The sequence below is a fragment of the Kogia breviceps genome, chromosome 10 (genome assembly GCF_026419965.1).
Source record: "Kogia breviceps isolate mKogBre1 chromosome 10, mKogBre1 haplotype 1, whole genome shotgun sequence".
NCBI lineage: Eukaryota > Metazoa > Chordata > Mammalia > Artiodactyla > Physeteridae > Kogia > Kogia breviceps.
Window position 1 is genome coordinate 4,489,425 of NC_081319.1, and position 16,276 is coordinate 4,505,700.

Here is a 16,276-nt window from a genome sequence, read left to right on the forward strand (position 1 = left end):
TGTGGGTTTTTCCATACCACAACCAGTTGTCCAATTCTGTGACACCAACTGAGTGTCCAACTATTCAGTTCAATTCTGACACTATCTACCTGGAGTTAGTGTCAGATCCATAAGTTAAAAGGCTCAGTTCCATAAGACTGCCCCCACTGTAGACACTAGTTGTAAGCCCTGGGCCACCTGTACTCCTTTCTGACTTTGCTGCAAATTCTAGGGTTCCCATGACCCCCTCCTCAGGTTCAATAATTTGCTGGGATGACTCACAAAACTCAGAAAAACCACTTTACTTACATTTACAGATTTATTATAAAGGATACAACTCAGAAACAGCCAAATATAAGAGATGTATAGGGCCAGTATGGGGAGCTTCCATGCCCTCTGAAGGTGCATCACCCTCCCAGTTCCTTGATGTGTTCACCCATCCACAAGCTCCCTGAACCCCATTGTTTAGGGGGTCTTGTGGAGTTTCCATCACCTGGGAATGGTTGATTAAATCATTGGCATTGGTGGCTAAATCAGTGTCCAGTCTCTCTCCCTTCCCCAGATTGGGGTCAGGGTCTGAAAGTTCCAAACCTGTAATCACAGGGATAGTTCCTCTGGCAACCAGCTTCCATCTGGAAACTATCTAGGGTTCCCACCAAGAGTCATCTTGTTAGCATAAACTCAGGTATGGTTGAAAGAGACTTGTTTTGAATAAGAAAAGACACTGCTGTAACTCAGGAAGTTCCAAGAGTTTTAGGAGCTCTGTGTCAGGAACTGGAGACAAAGACCAAATATGTATTATTTATCATACCGTAGTACGATTACATAAAACTAGATTTTGTTTTTAGAGTAGAAGGCTGAGTTTCAGAACATCAGTATTGAATTACCTCTAGGTCATTGATATGTTTCTTTATTGGGCCATGGAGCCACCGTTTTGATTCTTGGTAATATAAATAACATTTGTTTTGAGATCCTTAGTTGAAAGGTGCCATTGAAACAGCTAAATGTCTGTTTTCCGGAGGGGTCTTTATCACATTCCAGTATCAGTTCTTTTTCTGCCTAGCTTTTGTCCTCAGATGGCTGTACTCTAATCCTGTGACAGAGCTAATTCTTTAGTGTGATAAAAACAGATCATTTTTCTGACAGGAATAAGGCTCATTTTTCTTAGACTATTGGGTCATGAAATTTGGGTAGAGATGTCTTTTGATGGTTTTAATCTTTTTAGTGGTAAACAGCATGTGAATTTTCGTAGCCAGGAAGGAAGGGTAAATTGTTTGAGTTTCAAATTCGTTCCTACTTTAAAGGTTTTTTTCCCTCTGTCTGCTTATTTTAATATGCTTGCTTTGTCCTCATACAGAAATTTACTTAGAGAGAATGTAATCCTTAAATGTTTTTGAACGTCTCCAGGAGGTATTTTGATATACAGTAGTGGGCACTGGTTCTAACAGTGCCTAGCAGAGTTCGCCACACGTATTAGGCACTCAGTATACACCTGTTGCTCTTCCAGGAGTTAGAAGCCTCAGTTCTACCTTTACTACCAACTACCTGTGTAAACTAAGTAGAATATCATTTTTTATCTTTAAAATCATTAGAACCCCTTCTAGCTCTGATTCTGCGACTCAGTTTATTCTTAACCTTATTTTTAAAAATTTAATTTCAGTATGGCCTTGCAGTCAGTTTCTTGAAAACAAGCAAACGCAGAATTACCAGATAGGCTGAACTGGGAAGTGTTGTGAAATAACACACCCTCTGTGGCTTCACATATTTGCTTGGGCACATGTTCTTTCTTTAGTAGAGTTACCTTAGATTTTCTACTCATACTCAGTTGGGACTAGGTACTTATCAATAACTAGGTATTTTTAGCACCTATCCAAAGAGGATGGAATGGGAGCTTCGTAAAATGACTTATCATTTTTCCAGTCATATAGAACCCTAAATGGTACTGTGTGCAGTATAGTTCAGGTTCAGGTGAATACTATTTAAGCTTTCTTATTATTTTTTTATTTTTAAAATTGTTTTCTTAAGTTTAGAAAACTCTGGCCAGTTGACCAAACATTTTAAAGAATTGCATAAATTTTTCCCATGTTTAAATATGTCATGTTTTGGACAGTGAATATAAGTGTACTGAAGAAGTGTAGTATTAAGATTGTCAGATTTCTAATCTGATTTTATTGAGAGTTTGCTTAATTTTTTTGTTTTTTCATACAGCAGGTTCTTATTAGTTATCAGTTTTATACACATCAGTGTATACATGTCAATCCCAATCGCCCAATTCATCACACCACCTTCCCCACCCCCACCCCCGCGCCGCTTTCCCCGCTTGGTGTCCATACGTTTGTTCTCTACATCTGTGTCTCAACTTCTGCCCTGCAAACTGGTTCATCTGTACTATTTCTCTAGGTTCCACATATATGCGTTAATATATGATCTTTGTTTTTCTCTTTTTGACTTACTTCACTCTGTATGACAGTCTCTAGATCCATCCACGTCTCAACAAATGACCCAATTTCATTCCTTTTTATGGCTGAGTAATATTCCATTATATATGTGTACCACATCTTCTTTATCCATTTGTCTGTTGATGGGCATTTAGGTTGCTTCCATGACCTGGCTATTGTAAATAGTGCTGCAATGAACATTGGGGTGCATCTGTCCTTTTGAATTATGGTTTTCTCTGGGTATATGCCCAGTAGTGGGATTGCTGGATCATATGGTAATTTATTTTTAGATTTTTAAAGAACCTCCATACTGTTCTCCATAGTGGCTGTATCAATTTATATTCCCACCAACTGTGCAAGAGGGTTCCCGTTTCTCCACATCCTCTCCAGCATTTGTTGTTTGTAGATTTTCTGATGATGCCCATTCTAACTGATGTGAGGTGATACCTCATTGTAGTTTTGATTTGCATTTCTCTAATAATTAGTGATGTTGAGCAGCTTTTCTTGTGCTTCTTGGCCATCTGTATGTCTTCTTTGGAGAAATGTCTGTGAAGGTCTTCTGCCCATTTTTGGATTGGGTTTTTGTTTTTTTTAAATATTGAGCTGCATGAGCTGTTTATATATTTTGGAGATTAATCCTTTGTCCGTTGATTCCTTTGCAAATATTTTCTCCCATTCTGAGGGTTGTCTTTTCGTCTTGTTTATAGTTTCCCTTACTGTGCAAAAGCGTTGAAGTTTCATTAGGTCCCATTTGTTTATTTTTGTTTTTATTTCCATTACTCTAGGAGGTGGATCACAAAAGATCTTGCTGTGATTTATGTCAAAGAATGTTCTTCCTATGTTTTCCTCTAAGAGTTTTATAGCGTCTGGTCTTTCATTTAGGTCTCAAATCCATTTTGAGTTTATTTTTGTGTATGGTGTTAGGGCGTGTTCTAATTTCATTCCTTTACATGTAGCTGTCCAGTTTTCCCAGCACCACTTATTGAACAGACTGTCTTTTCTCTATTGTATATCCTTGCCTCCTTTGTTATAGATTAGTTGACCATAGGTGTGTGGGTTTATCTCTGGGCTTTCTATCCTGTTCCATTGATCTATGTTTCTGTTTTTGTGCCAGTACCATATTGTCTTGATAACTGTAACTTTGTAGTATAGTCTGAAGTCAGGGAGTCTGATTCCTCCAGCTCCGTTTTTTTCCCTCAAGACAGCTTTGGCTATTCAGGGTCTTTTGTGTCTCCATACAAATTTTAATTTTTTTTGTTCTAGTTCCGTAAAAAATGCCATTGGTGATTTGATAGGGATTGCATTGAATCTGTAGATTGCTTTGGGTAGTATAGTCATTTTCACAATATTGATTCTTCCAATCCAAGAACATGGTATATCTCTCCATCTGTTGGTATCATCTTTAATTTCTTGCGTCATTGTCATAGTTTTCTGCATACAGGTCTTTTGTTTCCCTAGGTAGGTTTATTCCTAGGTATTTTACTCTTTTTGTTGCAGTGGTAAATGGGAGTGTTTCCTTATTTCTCTTTCAGATTTTTCATCATTAGTATATAGGAATGCAAGAGATTTCTGTGCATTAATTATGTATCCTGCACCTTTACCAAATTGATTGATTAGCTCTAGTAGTTTTCAGGGGCATCTTTAGGATTATCTGTGTATAGTATCATGTCATCTGCAAACAGTGACAGTTTTACTTCTTCTTTTCCACTTTGTATTCCTTTTATTTCTTTTTCTTCTCTGACTGCCATGGCTAGGACTTACAAAACTATGTTGAATAATAGTGGTGCGAGTAGACATCCTTGTCTTGTTCCTGATCTTAGAGGAAATGCTTTCAGTTTTTCACCATTGAGAATGATGTTTGCTGTGGGTTTGTCGTATATTGCTTTTATTATGTTGAGGTAGGTTCCCTCTATGCCCACTTTCTGGAGAGTTTTTATCATAAATGGGTGTTGAATTTTGTCAAAAGCTTTTTCTGCATCTATTGAGATGATCATATGCTTTTTCACTTTGTTAATATGGTGTATCACATTGATTGATTTGCATATATTGAAGAATCCTTGCATCCCTGGGATAAATCCTACTTGGTCATGGTGTATGATCCTTTTAATGTGTTGTTGGATTCTGTTTGCTAGTATTTTGTTGAGGATTTTTGCATCTATATTCATCAGTGATATTGGTCTGTACTTTTCTTTTTTTGTAGTATCTTTGTCTGGTTTTGGTATCAGGGTGATGGTGGCCTCATAGAATGAGTTTGGGAGTGTTCCTTCCTCTGCAGTTTTTTGGCAGAGTTTGAGAAGGATGGGTGTTAGCTCTTCTCACTGTGAAGCCATCTGGTCCTGGACTTTTGTTTGTTGGAAGATTTTTAATCACAGTTTCAATTTCAGTGCTTGTGATTGGTCTGTTCATATTTTCTATTTCTCCCTTGTTCAGTCTTGTAATGTTATACCTTCCTAAGAATTTGTCCATTTCTTTCAGGTTGTCCATTTTATTGGCATAGAGTTGCTTGTAGTAGCCTCACTGTTGTGGCCTCTCCCGTTGCGGAGCACAGGCTCCGGACGCGCAGGCTCAGCGGCCATGGCTCACGGGCCCAGCCGCTCCGCGGCATGTGGGATCTTCCCGGACCGGGGCACGAACCCGTGTCCCCTGCATCGGCAGGCGGACTCTCAACCACTGCGCCACCAGGGAAGCCCTCCCTCTTTTTCTTGAGGAGTCTGGCTAATGGTTTGTCAATTTTGTTTATCTTCTCAGAGAACCCGCTTTTAGTTTTATTGATCTTTGCTATTGTTTTCTTTGTTTCTATTTCATTTCTTTGTTTCTATTTCATTTATTTCTGCTCTGATCTTTATGATTTCTTTCCTTCTGCTAACTTTGGGTTTTCTTTGTTTTTCTTTCTCTATTCCTTTAGGTGTAAGTTTAGATTGTTTATTTGAGATTTTTCTTGTTTCTTGAGGTAGGCTTGTATAGCTGTAAACTTCCCTCTTAGAACTGCTTTTGGTGCATCCCATAGGTTTTGGATCGTCGTGTTTTCATTATCATTTGTCTATAGGTATTTTTTGATTTCCTCTTTCATTTCTTCAGTGATCTCTTGGTAATTTAGTAACGTATTGTTTAGCCTGCATGTGTTTGTGTTTTTTACATTTTTTTCCCTGTAATTCATTTCTAATCTCATAGCGTTGTGGTCAGAAAAGATGCTTGATATGATTTCAATTTTCTTAAATTCACTGAGGCTTGATTTGCGACCCAAGATGTGATCGATCCTGGAGAATGTTCTGTGCACACTTGAGGAGAAAGTGTAATGTGCTGTTTTTGGATGGAATATCCTATAAATATCAATTAAGTCTATGTGGTCTATTGTGTCATTTAAAGCTTTTGTTTACGTTTTTATTTTCTGTTTGGATGATCTGTCCATTGGTGTAAGTGAGGTATAAAAGTCCCCCGCTTATTATTGTGTTACTGTCGATTTCCTCTTTATAGCTGTTAGCAGTTGCCTTATGTATTGAGGTGCTCCTATATTGGGTGCATATATATTTATAATTGTTATATCTTCTTCTTGGATTCATCCCCTGGTCATTATGTAGTGTCGTTCCTTGTCTCTTGTACCATTCTTTATTTTAAAGTCTATTTTATCTGATATGAGTATTGCGACTCCAGCTTTCTTTAGATTTCCATTTGCATGGAAAATCTTTTTCCATCCCCTCACTTTCAGTCTGTATGTGTCCCTAGGTCTGAAGTGGGTCTCTTGTAGACAGCATATGTATGGGTCTTGTTTTTGTATCCATTCAGCAAGCCTGTGTCTTTTGGTTGGAGCATTTAATCCATTCACAGTTAGGGTAATTATCAATATGTATGTTCCTATGACCGTTTTCTTAATTGTTTTGGGTTTGTTTTTGTACATCCTTTTCTTCTCTTGTGTTTCCCACTTAGAGAAGTTCCTTTAGCATTTGTTGTAGAGGTGATTTGGTGGTGCTGAATTCTCTTAGCCTTTGCTTGTCTGTAAAGATTTTGATTTCTCCATGGAATCTGAATGAGATCCTTGCCGGGTAGAGTAATGTTGGTTGTAGGTTCTTCCCTTTCATCACTTTAACTATATTATGCCACTCACTTCTGGCTTGTAGAGTTTCTGCTGAGAAATCAGCTGTTAAGCATATGGGAGTTCCCTTGTATGTTATTTGTCATTTTCCCCTTGCTGTTTTTAATAATGTTTCTTTGTTTTAAATTTTTGCCAATTTGATTACTATGTGTCTTGGTATGTTTCTCCTTGGGTTTATGCTGTATGGGACTCTTTGTGCTTCCTGGCCTTTGGTGGCTATATCCTTTCTTGTGTTAGGGTAGTTTTCTACTATAATCTCATCAAATATTTTCTCTGGTCCTTTCTCTCTCTTCTCCTTCTGGGACTCCTAGAATGCGAATGTTGTTGCGTTTAATGTTGTCCCAGAAGTCTCTTAGACTGTCTTTATTTCTTTTCATTCTTTTTTCTTTATTCTGTTCCACAGCAGTGAATTCCACCATTCTGTCTTCCTGGTCACCTCTCCATTCTTCTGCCTCAGTTATTCTGCTATTGATTCCTTCTAGTGTAGTTTTCATTTCAGTTATTGTATTGTTCATCTCTGTTTGTTTGTTCTTTAATTCTTCTAGGTCTTTGTTAAACATTTCTTGCATCTTCTCGATCTTTGCCTCCATTCTTTTTCCGAGGTCCTGGATCATCTTCACTATCATTATTTCTGAATTCTTTTTCTGGAAGTTTGCCTATCTCCATTCATTTAGTTGTTTTCCTGGGGTTTTATCTTGTTCCTTCATCTGGTACATAGCCCTCTGCCTTTTCATCTTGTCTATCTTTATGTGAATGTGGTTTTTCTTCCACAGGCTGCAGGATTGTCGTTCTTCTTGCTTCTGCTGTCTGCCCTCTGCTGCTTAATTTCTTTCTGTACCTAGAGAATTTGCATTGCTCTTTCAAGTATTCTGAAATAAGAATTGCCTTTTTCTCTTTTACTTTGCAGAAACAACTGTTTCTTTAATGTGTTTTGGTAATTAGGCTTTTCTTTCTTGTGGTCCTAAAATGAGATGACAGACTTGGCCATTTAAAAAGTAAACTAGATGGGAGAGGGAAGAAAGAAATAGGTGAGGGAGATTAAGAGGTACAAAGTTCCCATTGCAAAACAGATGAGTCATGGGCGTGAAATGTACAGCATGGGGGTATAGTTAATAACTGTATAATATTTTTTATGGTGATGTATTATAACTAGATTTATTATGGTGATCAGTTTGAAGTGTATAGAAATATTGAATCACTGTGTTGTGTAACAGGAACTAACATAGTATTAAGGGTCAATTATACTTCAAAAACAGACAAACAGGGACTTCCCTGGTGGTCCCCTGGGTAACACTCCGTGCTCCCAATGCAGCAGGCCCAGGTTCAATCCCTGGTCAGGGAAGTAGATCCCGCATGCATGCTGTAACTAAGAAGTCCGCATGCTGCAACTGAAAGATTCCACAGGCCACAGCTAAGACCCGGTGCAGACCAAAAATAAATTAAAAAAAAAAAAAACAGACAAATGAGCTCATAGAAAAAGAGATCAGATTTGTTGTTACTAGAGGTGGGAGGATAGGGTGGGGCGAGGCGGGGATTGGATAAAGGCAGTCAAAAGATACAAACTTCCAGTTACAAAGTACCAGGGATGTAATGTGCAACATGATAAATATAATTAACACTGCTCTGTGTTATATATGAAAGTTATGAAGAGAATAAATCCTAAGGGTTCTCATCACAAGAAAAAAAATTTTTTTTTCTAGTTCTTTAATTTTGTACCTATATGAGATGATGGATTTTTATTAAACTTATTTTTTTTTTTTTTTTTTTTTTTGCGGTATGCGGGCCTCTCACTGCTGTGGCCCCTCCCGTTGCGGAGCACAGGCTCCGGACGCGCAGGCCCAGCGGCCATGGCTCACGGGCTCAGCCGCTCCGCGGCATGTGGGATCCTCCCGGACCAGGGCACGAACCCGTGACCCCTGCATCGGCAGGCGGACTCCCAACCACTGCGCCACCAGGGAAGCCCTATTAAACTTATTTTAATAATTACTTCATGATGTATATAAATCAATTATTATGAATATTATGCATTATTTTTCAAATCCATGAACACTATATATTTACATCTGTTTGTGTTGTCCTCGTTTTCTTTTATCAGTGTCTTAATTTTCTGAGCACAGGTCTTTACCTCCTTATTCCTAGGTGTTTTATTCATTTTGATGCAATTGTAAATGGGATTATTTCCTTAATTTCTTTTCTGATAGTTTGTTGTTAGTGTATAGAAATGCAGCAGATTTCTGTATGTTAATTTTGTGTCCTTCAACTTTAGTGCATTAATTGATGAGTTCTAGTAGTTTTTTAGTAGTGTCCTTAAGACTTTCTTTGTATAATAACATGTCTTCTGCAAACTATGATAGTTTTACTTCTTCGTTTCCAATTCATATTAGCCTTATGTTGTGTGTTTCTGCATTTAGAGTATAGCCTAACCTACTATTGACCTTTTGAGCTTAGAGTAAGGTCAGTTTAAGATATGAAGGATGGATTTTGAGAGGTAGAGTTGAAACAAAGGAAATGAGAAGGTTTTGATTTTGTTTTCAATTCATAGGTAGAATGAATTGGAGGGGGAAGGCTCACATAGGTGAGGATAGTTGGAAGTATCATGTTGTAATCCTGGAATAAGGTAGAAAAAAGTATCAAAAAAACACTTTTCCTGCCCTATCACGTGAATAAACATCTGTAAAAACATTGTCTATCGATAAAGGATGCTCTCTCAAAACACTTGTTTTTTCAAAAGTATTTCAAGTTTCAAACTGAAACTTTAATAAGTCAGTAGTATGTGGAAAATAATTATATTATGACAGTTTGCCAGTGAATAATGTTGAATAAAACTAGTATATAAATTTTGTATGTTTATGGTAAATAATGCCATGTGTATTGAGTTTCTTATGTTCCCTGTATGTGTGAACCCAGAATTCTGTCTGTAGCAAATAGTGAAAATATGAAATATAGCTGTGGGCCTTTGTATCCTATTAGGAAGCAAATGAAAGATGAAGACTCTATAAAGTATATTTATTCATAATCTGTGTTTAAAAATCGGTGAGGCAAAAAGATCAGGTTAGGGCATCAGGGCACCCAGAAGAGTGGTGTATTCCGTTTTGATCTGCATGTCCTACTCTGCCATTGACAAAGAGCATGAGGGTCCATAAACTGTGGTGTGTGGTAGCTCTGATCTCTGATATAAACTTCTAGGAGTGACTTCCAAATCTGTATCTTCAGGGTAGATTCCCCACTGGTTCCTGAAACTTAATGTCTTCCAAATTCATTGGCATTTTGCCATGATCTCTTTGCTTTTCTCTGTACCTATACCTTCTGTAGATTTACTTATCTTGATGAATGGCTCATCATTCTCTTAGCCAAGTAGTCCAAAAAACTTAGGGTTATCTTTGATTTCTTCCTGTTGCTGGCCTTTATGTTGATCAACAAACATATATTTTACTTCTGAAATGTGTCTTCTTCATTGAGCCTTCAGGATATTCATTTGTTCACTCATTCACTCTTTTGTTTATTCTGACACATTTATTGAGCACCTCATATGTGCTAGGCAGTGTGCAAGGTACTAGGAATATAGTGATAAATAAGACAGATCAGTTTCCTGCCTTTATAGAGTTTATAGTCCAAGCTTTCATCATTTCCCCTGCACCCTCTTTGAGTTTCTGTGATAGCCATTCTTATTTTTTCTGATTATAAGTATAATACATTCTTATTTGAAGAAGTGCAGGAGTTATTGAAATGTATAAACACCAAAAGGGGGAGACTCCCTATATTTTCATCTACCAGACATACCACTGATAAAAATTTGGTATCATTTCTCCAAATTAGAAAAAAAAAAATATAGCCAAAACTTTCTAACGCATTTCTTTACCTTTACTCCCTTTCCTGTTTGTATGTATTATAAATGCTACCAAAGATATCTTGTTAAAAAACAGAGTTGATTGTTACTTTGTTCAAAAACCCCTCAGTGTTTTTCTCTCATCCACAGAATGAAGTCTAAACATCTTAACGTAGTGATTACCACCCATTAGGTTTCTACCATCTAACTTTCTTGTTTCTCCAGAAACTTTCCCAGAAGTAGCCCTTCTTACAAGTGTAAGTAAAAGATCTCAAATGTGCTGTATTAGTGTCCCCCATGTGACAAATAATACTCCGAATAGGGGAGACACGTTGATATAAGTACACTAATAGTTTATTCAGTTTTCTTTTGTGTGCTTGCCCTCTCCCACTCACCTTGTCTACAGGAAAATTTAAAAAATTACAGGAGTATTCTTAAAAATTAAAGCAGAAAAGTGTAAAGAAGTTGAAACAATCTGAAATTCCATCTCACATGGATGATTACCATTAAAATTTCTGTAAATATTCTTCCATACATGTGTCTTTGAAAGTATATATATATATATATATATATATATATATGTATGAATATGAAGTAATTTTACATAAATAGGTTAATAATATAATGCTGTTTTTCTTTTGCCTCAGACATAGGTTTTGGAGATTTTTGTGTCAGCAAGAGACCAGTGTTCAAGATGGTATATTTCTTTTTTGGCTGCACTGCACAGCTTGGGGGATCTTAGTTCCCTGACCAGGGATTGAACCCCAGGCCCTTGGCAGTGAAAGGGCGGAATCCTAACCACTGGACGGCCAGGCAGTTCCCAAAATGGTATATTTCGAGAATGATAAGAAGCCTGCTTGCTTGAGAGAGTAAGAAGCTGGTCTGACTTCCCTGACCTTCTAGATTAGAGTAGATGTTGCTCCTCTGGGCTTCCACAGCACCCTGGTTGTCCCATCATGGCCCTTACTGCATTCCATTGTTTGTCTGTCTACTTAAACCAAAGTCCCTGTATCTGTCTCTTTGTATTCCTTGAGCCCAGAACAGTGCCTGACACCTAGTGGACATTTCAGTGTTTGCTGAATGGATGAATGACCCTGTGAATGTCTTAGGTGAAGTAAGGTGGTTTGCCATGAAAAGAACTTGCTGCATGTATTCTTTAAAACCATTTATCTCTGTTTGCTTTGATTATTCATTTACCAAGTAACGTTTTGGTATTAATTCAGTTTACCAGTTAATTACCAGGGATTTTCCTTCTGAGAAAAGAAGGTACTGACTGTAACCTGGTTGACAGTTATAATTCTGATTATAAATTAAAATAATAGTGCTGTGGGACAGAAGAGTATGAGACTTTGGATAATATGAACCATTTTTTCCCCAGAGTATAATTATTCCTTTAGATAAGGTGGTATCCCGGTTCTGTTTGAACAGAGATATAGGTGTGGTGTGGTGAACAGAAGATGGGATTCAACTTTTTTTTTTTTTTTTTTTTTTTTTTTTTTTGCGGTATGCGGGCCTCTCACTGTTGTGGCCTCTCCCGTTGCGGAGCACAGGCTCTGGATGCGCAGGCCTAGCGGCCATGGCTCACGGGCTTAGCTGCTCCGCGGCATGTGGGATCTTCCCGGACCAGGGCACGAACCCGTGTCTCCTGCATTGGCAGGCGGATTCTCAACCACTGCGCCACCAGGGAAGCCCGGGATTCAACTTTTTTATACATTTTTTATCGTAGTAAAATACACAGAACATAAAATGTACTATCTGAACCTTTTTTTTTTTTTTTTTTTTTTGCTGTACGCGGGCCTCTCAGTGTTGTGGCCTCTCCCGTTGCGGAGCACAGGCTCCCTACATGCAGGCTCAGTGGCCATGGCTCATGGGCCTAGCCACTCCGTGGCATGTGGGATCTTTCCAGACCAGGGCATGAACCCGTGTCCTCTGCATCGGCAGGCGGACTCTCAACCACTGTGCCACCAGGGAAGCCCTCTAAACCATTTTTAAGTGTACAATTCATTGACATTAAGTACGTTCACAATGTTATACAACCATTGTTATAACATATAATTTTGTATAATGTGCATAGCATATATTTCAAACCCATGGTTATACAAATTTCTTAAGCAATGCAGACATTTGTATAAATTGTGTAAAAATCATAAATCGGGCAGTGTACACATGCAGTTATAGTCAGTCTGATGCCTTAATTATTCAATTTTTTCACAGCTTCCTCAGTTTTACTGTAAAGTTGTCTGTAGCTCAAAATTTTCTGTAATCTTTTCTTTTTTTTTTTTTCTTTTTTTTTTTTTTCTTTTTTTTTTTTTTTGCGGTATGCGGGCCTCCCACTGCTGTGGCCTCTCCCGTTGCGGAGCACAGGCTCCGGACGCGCAGGCCTAGCGGCCATGGCTCACGGGCCTAGGTGCTCCACGGCATGTGGGATCTTCCCGGACCAGGGCACGAACTCGTGTCTCCTGCATCGGCAGGCGGATTCTCAACCACTGCGCCACCAGGGAAGCCCTGTAATCTTTTCAATAAAATTAATATCACTTATAGAACATGAATTTCAGAACATACTTCTCCACATTTATTCAACTGATAGGGTTTTTCTCATGATGAATTCTTTGCTGCTTCAGTAGAAGGCTAATTTTAAGTTTTCCCACATTTACAAAGCTCCCTTGTTTTTATGACTTCTTTGATGGAGAATGAGATGTGTCTTCCAGTTAAAAGATTTTCCACATGTGTTGCGTTTATTTTGTTGCTCTTCTGTGAGTTGAGTAATGTTTAAGGAGATGTGATCTCTTGATGAAGGCTTTGCCACATTCAGTGCACCCGTGGGGTTTCTCGCCTGTATGAATTCCCTGATGCATGATCAACACTGATAAGTCTGCAAAGGCTTTGCCATATTCTGTGCATCAGTGTGGTTTCTCGCCTGTATGGATTCTGGAGTGTTTATAAAGGGATGAACTGTACTTGAAGCTTTTCCCACACTCCTTACATTCAAATGAGTTCTCGGGTGTGTGTGATTTCACATACTGTGTAAAGGAGGAGTTCCAGGTGAATGATTTCGCACATTGACCACATTCATAAGGCTTCTCTCCAGTGTGGAGTCTCTGATGGACCACGAGTTGTGCTTTATGCGTAAAAGCTTTCCCACAATCACTGCACACAAAGGGTCTGTCTCCACTATGAATTTTTTGATGAGCTGCAAGGTGTTCCATACTGTTAAAGCCTTTCCCACAATCACTGCATCCAAAGGTTTTTTTTTTTTTTTTCCTTGTATTCTTTTTTTCATGTCTAATGAGACGAGGCTTCTTTTGGAAGACTTTCCCACATTCACTGCACCCAAAGGTTTTTTTCCTTCTGTGCTTTTTTTCATGTCTAATAAGACACAACTTGTTTTTGAAGGCTTTTCCACATTCCTTGTATTCATAAGAGTTTTCTCTGATATAACTTTTATTATAACTAAGAAAGTATAAGTTAGGTTGGAAACACTTTCCATTTGATTCACATTTATGTTATTTTTGTCTTGAAGAAATAAAATTTATACTCAGATTACAATTTTGGACTGTCTCATTGGTCAGTGTTTTCTTGAAGGTGGACATACCTTGGTTCAAAAAATTGTTTTTGCTTCCTTCTCCTTCCTGTCCCTCTAGCTCATCATCAAGTAAGCAGATAACTTCCACTGAGATGAGGTTTCTAAAGTTCTCCAGCATCACATTCCAATACAGCTTCCTCTGAGCACATCCCAGCAGCTGCCACTCCTCCAGGGAGAAGTCCACAGCCACATCCTGGAATGTCACTGATCCCATCCTGTGGCCCTAGGTTGGCTTTTTGTAGATTTTAACCAGGGCTGCTGGAAACTGAAACAGGCAGGAATACAAAAGAGGGACCCTTAGGTTCAGTTACACAGCCTTCAGTTTTGCTTTCTTCACATGAACTGAGAAGCTGGTCTCTGCTCTCCACCTGTCCCTCAAGCCCTTCTGGCTCACCCGCCACTCAGTACTGAAACACCTGGGATTCAGCTTTGACTCTGCCACTTATTAGCTCTGAGATATTAGGCAAGTCCCTTAATCATTTTAAGATTTACTTTCTTTATTCATTAAGTGAATAACCGGCTGCTCAGATCTAGCCCAACTCTAAAACTCTGTGACTATGAAATAAGAGCCATACTTTACCTCGGTCCATTGAAGCCTAACCTGTATATACTTCTTACTATCTCACTCAAGACATGTAAATGGCCAAAAGTAAAGGCCAGGGAGTATAGTGCCTCAGATCCTTAGAAAAACTACAGAATGAAGCAAGAGGTAGCACTGTGATAGTTTTTAGAGGAAGTATGAAGCTGAGAACTTCTTTTGCATTATTTCACAACCAGTTCTAGATAAAAATAATTATCTTGTTTGTGAATAATAATATGTAATTTGGGGATGGGAGAGGATGTCGATTTGGTTCCTCAGTTTTCTAGCCTTATTCTGGGTAACTTGGTGAACTAGGATTGATTATGTCCTCTTTATTTCTCTGACTTTTTTTTTTTACTCTCAGTAGAAGGATCTCGAGATTTAGTCTCATTGTCTGTGACACACATAGGTTAGATCAGTGATAGAAAAGAGTTGGGAGACTTGTTTTCCTTCATCATTTTGAGTTAACAAAGCAAATTGCTTTACTTCTCCATGCGTGATTCTTTTTACTAACAGAAGATGAAATCTGACTCTTCTTACATTATGTGCTTTGGGATAATGAGGTAATTCTTTGGAATCTTTAAAGATTTCATTTAAAAAAACTTGATGTACAATTTCTAGTAAATACATAAATCTAAGATGTATATATAGCTTAATGAATTTTTATATATGTATGTTGCTGTATATGTATAATTATAACTACCAGTTAGATCAAGGTGTAGAACATTTTCCTCCCCCTAGAATTCCTTTATGCCCCTTTCCAGTTAGTAGTACCCTCTTTTTGAACACTTTGAGTGCTTTATTATTCATATTAAGTCAGTGAAGGCAAATCTTTTATGTTTCATCAGTAATTTGAATCTTAAACCTGTAATAAAGTCTAATCTGTAGATTGTAAGGTCTTTAGCTTTTTAGAAATAGGTAAGGCATAATTGTGTAAAAATGCTTTTCTAATAAAATTTAAGCCAGACTACAGAGGGAGTAAGTTTTTTTTAAAGATTTTTTTTTTTTGACGTGGACCATTTTTAAAGTCTTTATTGAACTTGTTACGATATTGCTTCTGTTTTACGTTGTGGGGTTTTGGCTGTGAGGCATGTGGGATCTTAGTTCCCTGACCAGGGATTGAACCCACAGCCCCTGCATTGGAAGGGGGAGTTGCAACCACTGAACTGCCAGGGAAGTTCCCAGAGGGAGTAGTTTTACACTGATAAAGGGGCAGTGTTATTTACCAGCATTTTCTTTTCTGTGTAGACATTTTCCTGAAAATTTTTGGGTAGTCTGAAAGTCAATTTATTTGGAAAGTTGTAAGTAAGTGGGAAAAGGAAAGTTGTTTGGGCAGATGAATGAAGAAGTTGTTCCAGGTCTCTGAGTTCCAGTCTTCCTTCTACCTGTGCCATTGTGTAACCCTGTGAACAAGGCCTAACCTTGTTTTTTACGTCTAATATTTATTCAGCGCTTTTTTGTCTGAGGCACCGTGTGTGAGTCTTTCTAAAGTGCTGTGATGCTAGGCTTCCTTGGTGGTGCAGTGCTTAAGAAGCTGCCTGCCAATGCAAGGGACACGGGTTTGATCCCACATGCTGTGGAGCATCTAAGCCCGTATGCCACAACTACTGAGCTTGTGCTCTAGAGCCTGTGGGCCACACCTACTGAGCCCGTATGCCACAACTACTGAATCCCGCATGCCTAGAGCCCATGCTCTGCACCAAGGGAAGCCACGACAATGAGAAGCCTGTGCACCTCAACGAAGAGTACCCCCTGCTCACCACAGCTAGAGAAAGCCTGT

General features: G+C 38.5%; 1 protein-coding gene and 1 pseudogene across 12 annotated transcripts in view; one reads left to right on the top strand and one right to left on the bottom strand.

Annotated features, from left to right (window-relative positions):
• TMCC1 (transmembrane and coiled-coil domain family 1) overlaps positions 1 to 16,276 on the top strand; it is a 243,240-nt gene that overhangs the window by 20,004 nt on the left and 206,960 nt on the right. The window lies entirely within an intron of this gene.
• On the bottom strand, positions 13,069 to 14,190 carry LOC131764029 (zinc finger protein 684-like; annotated as a pseudogene).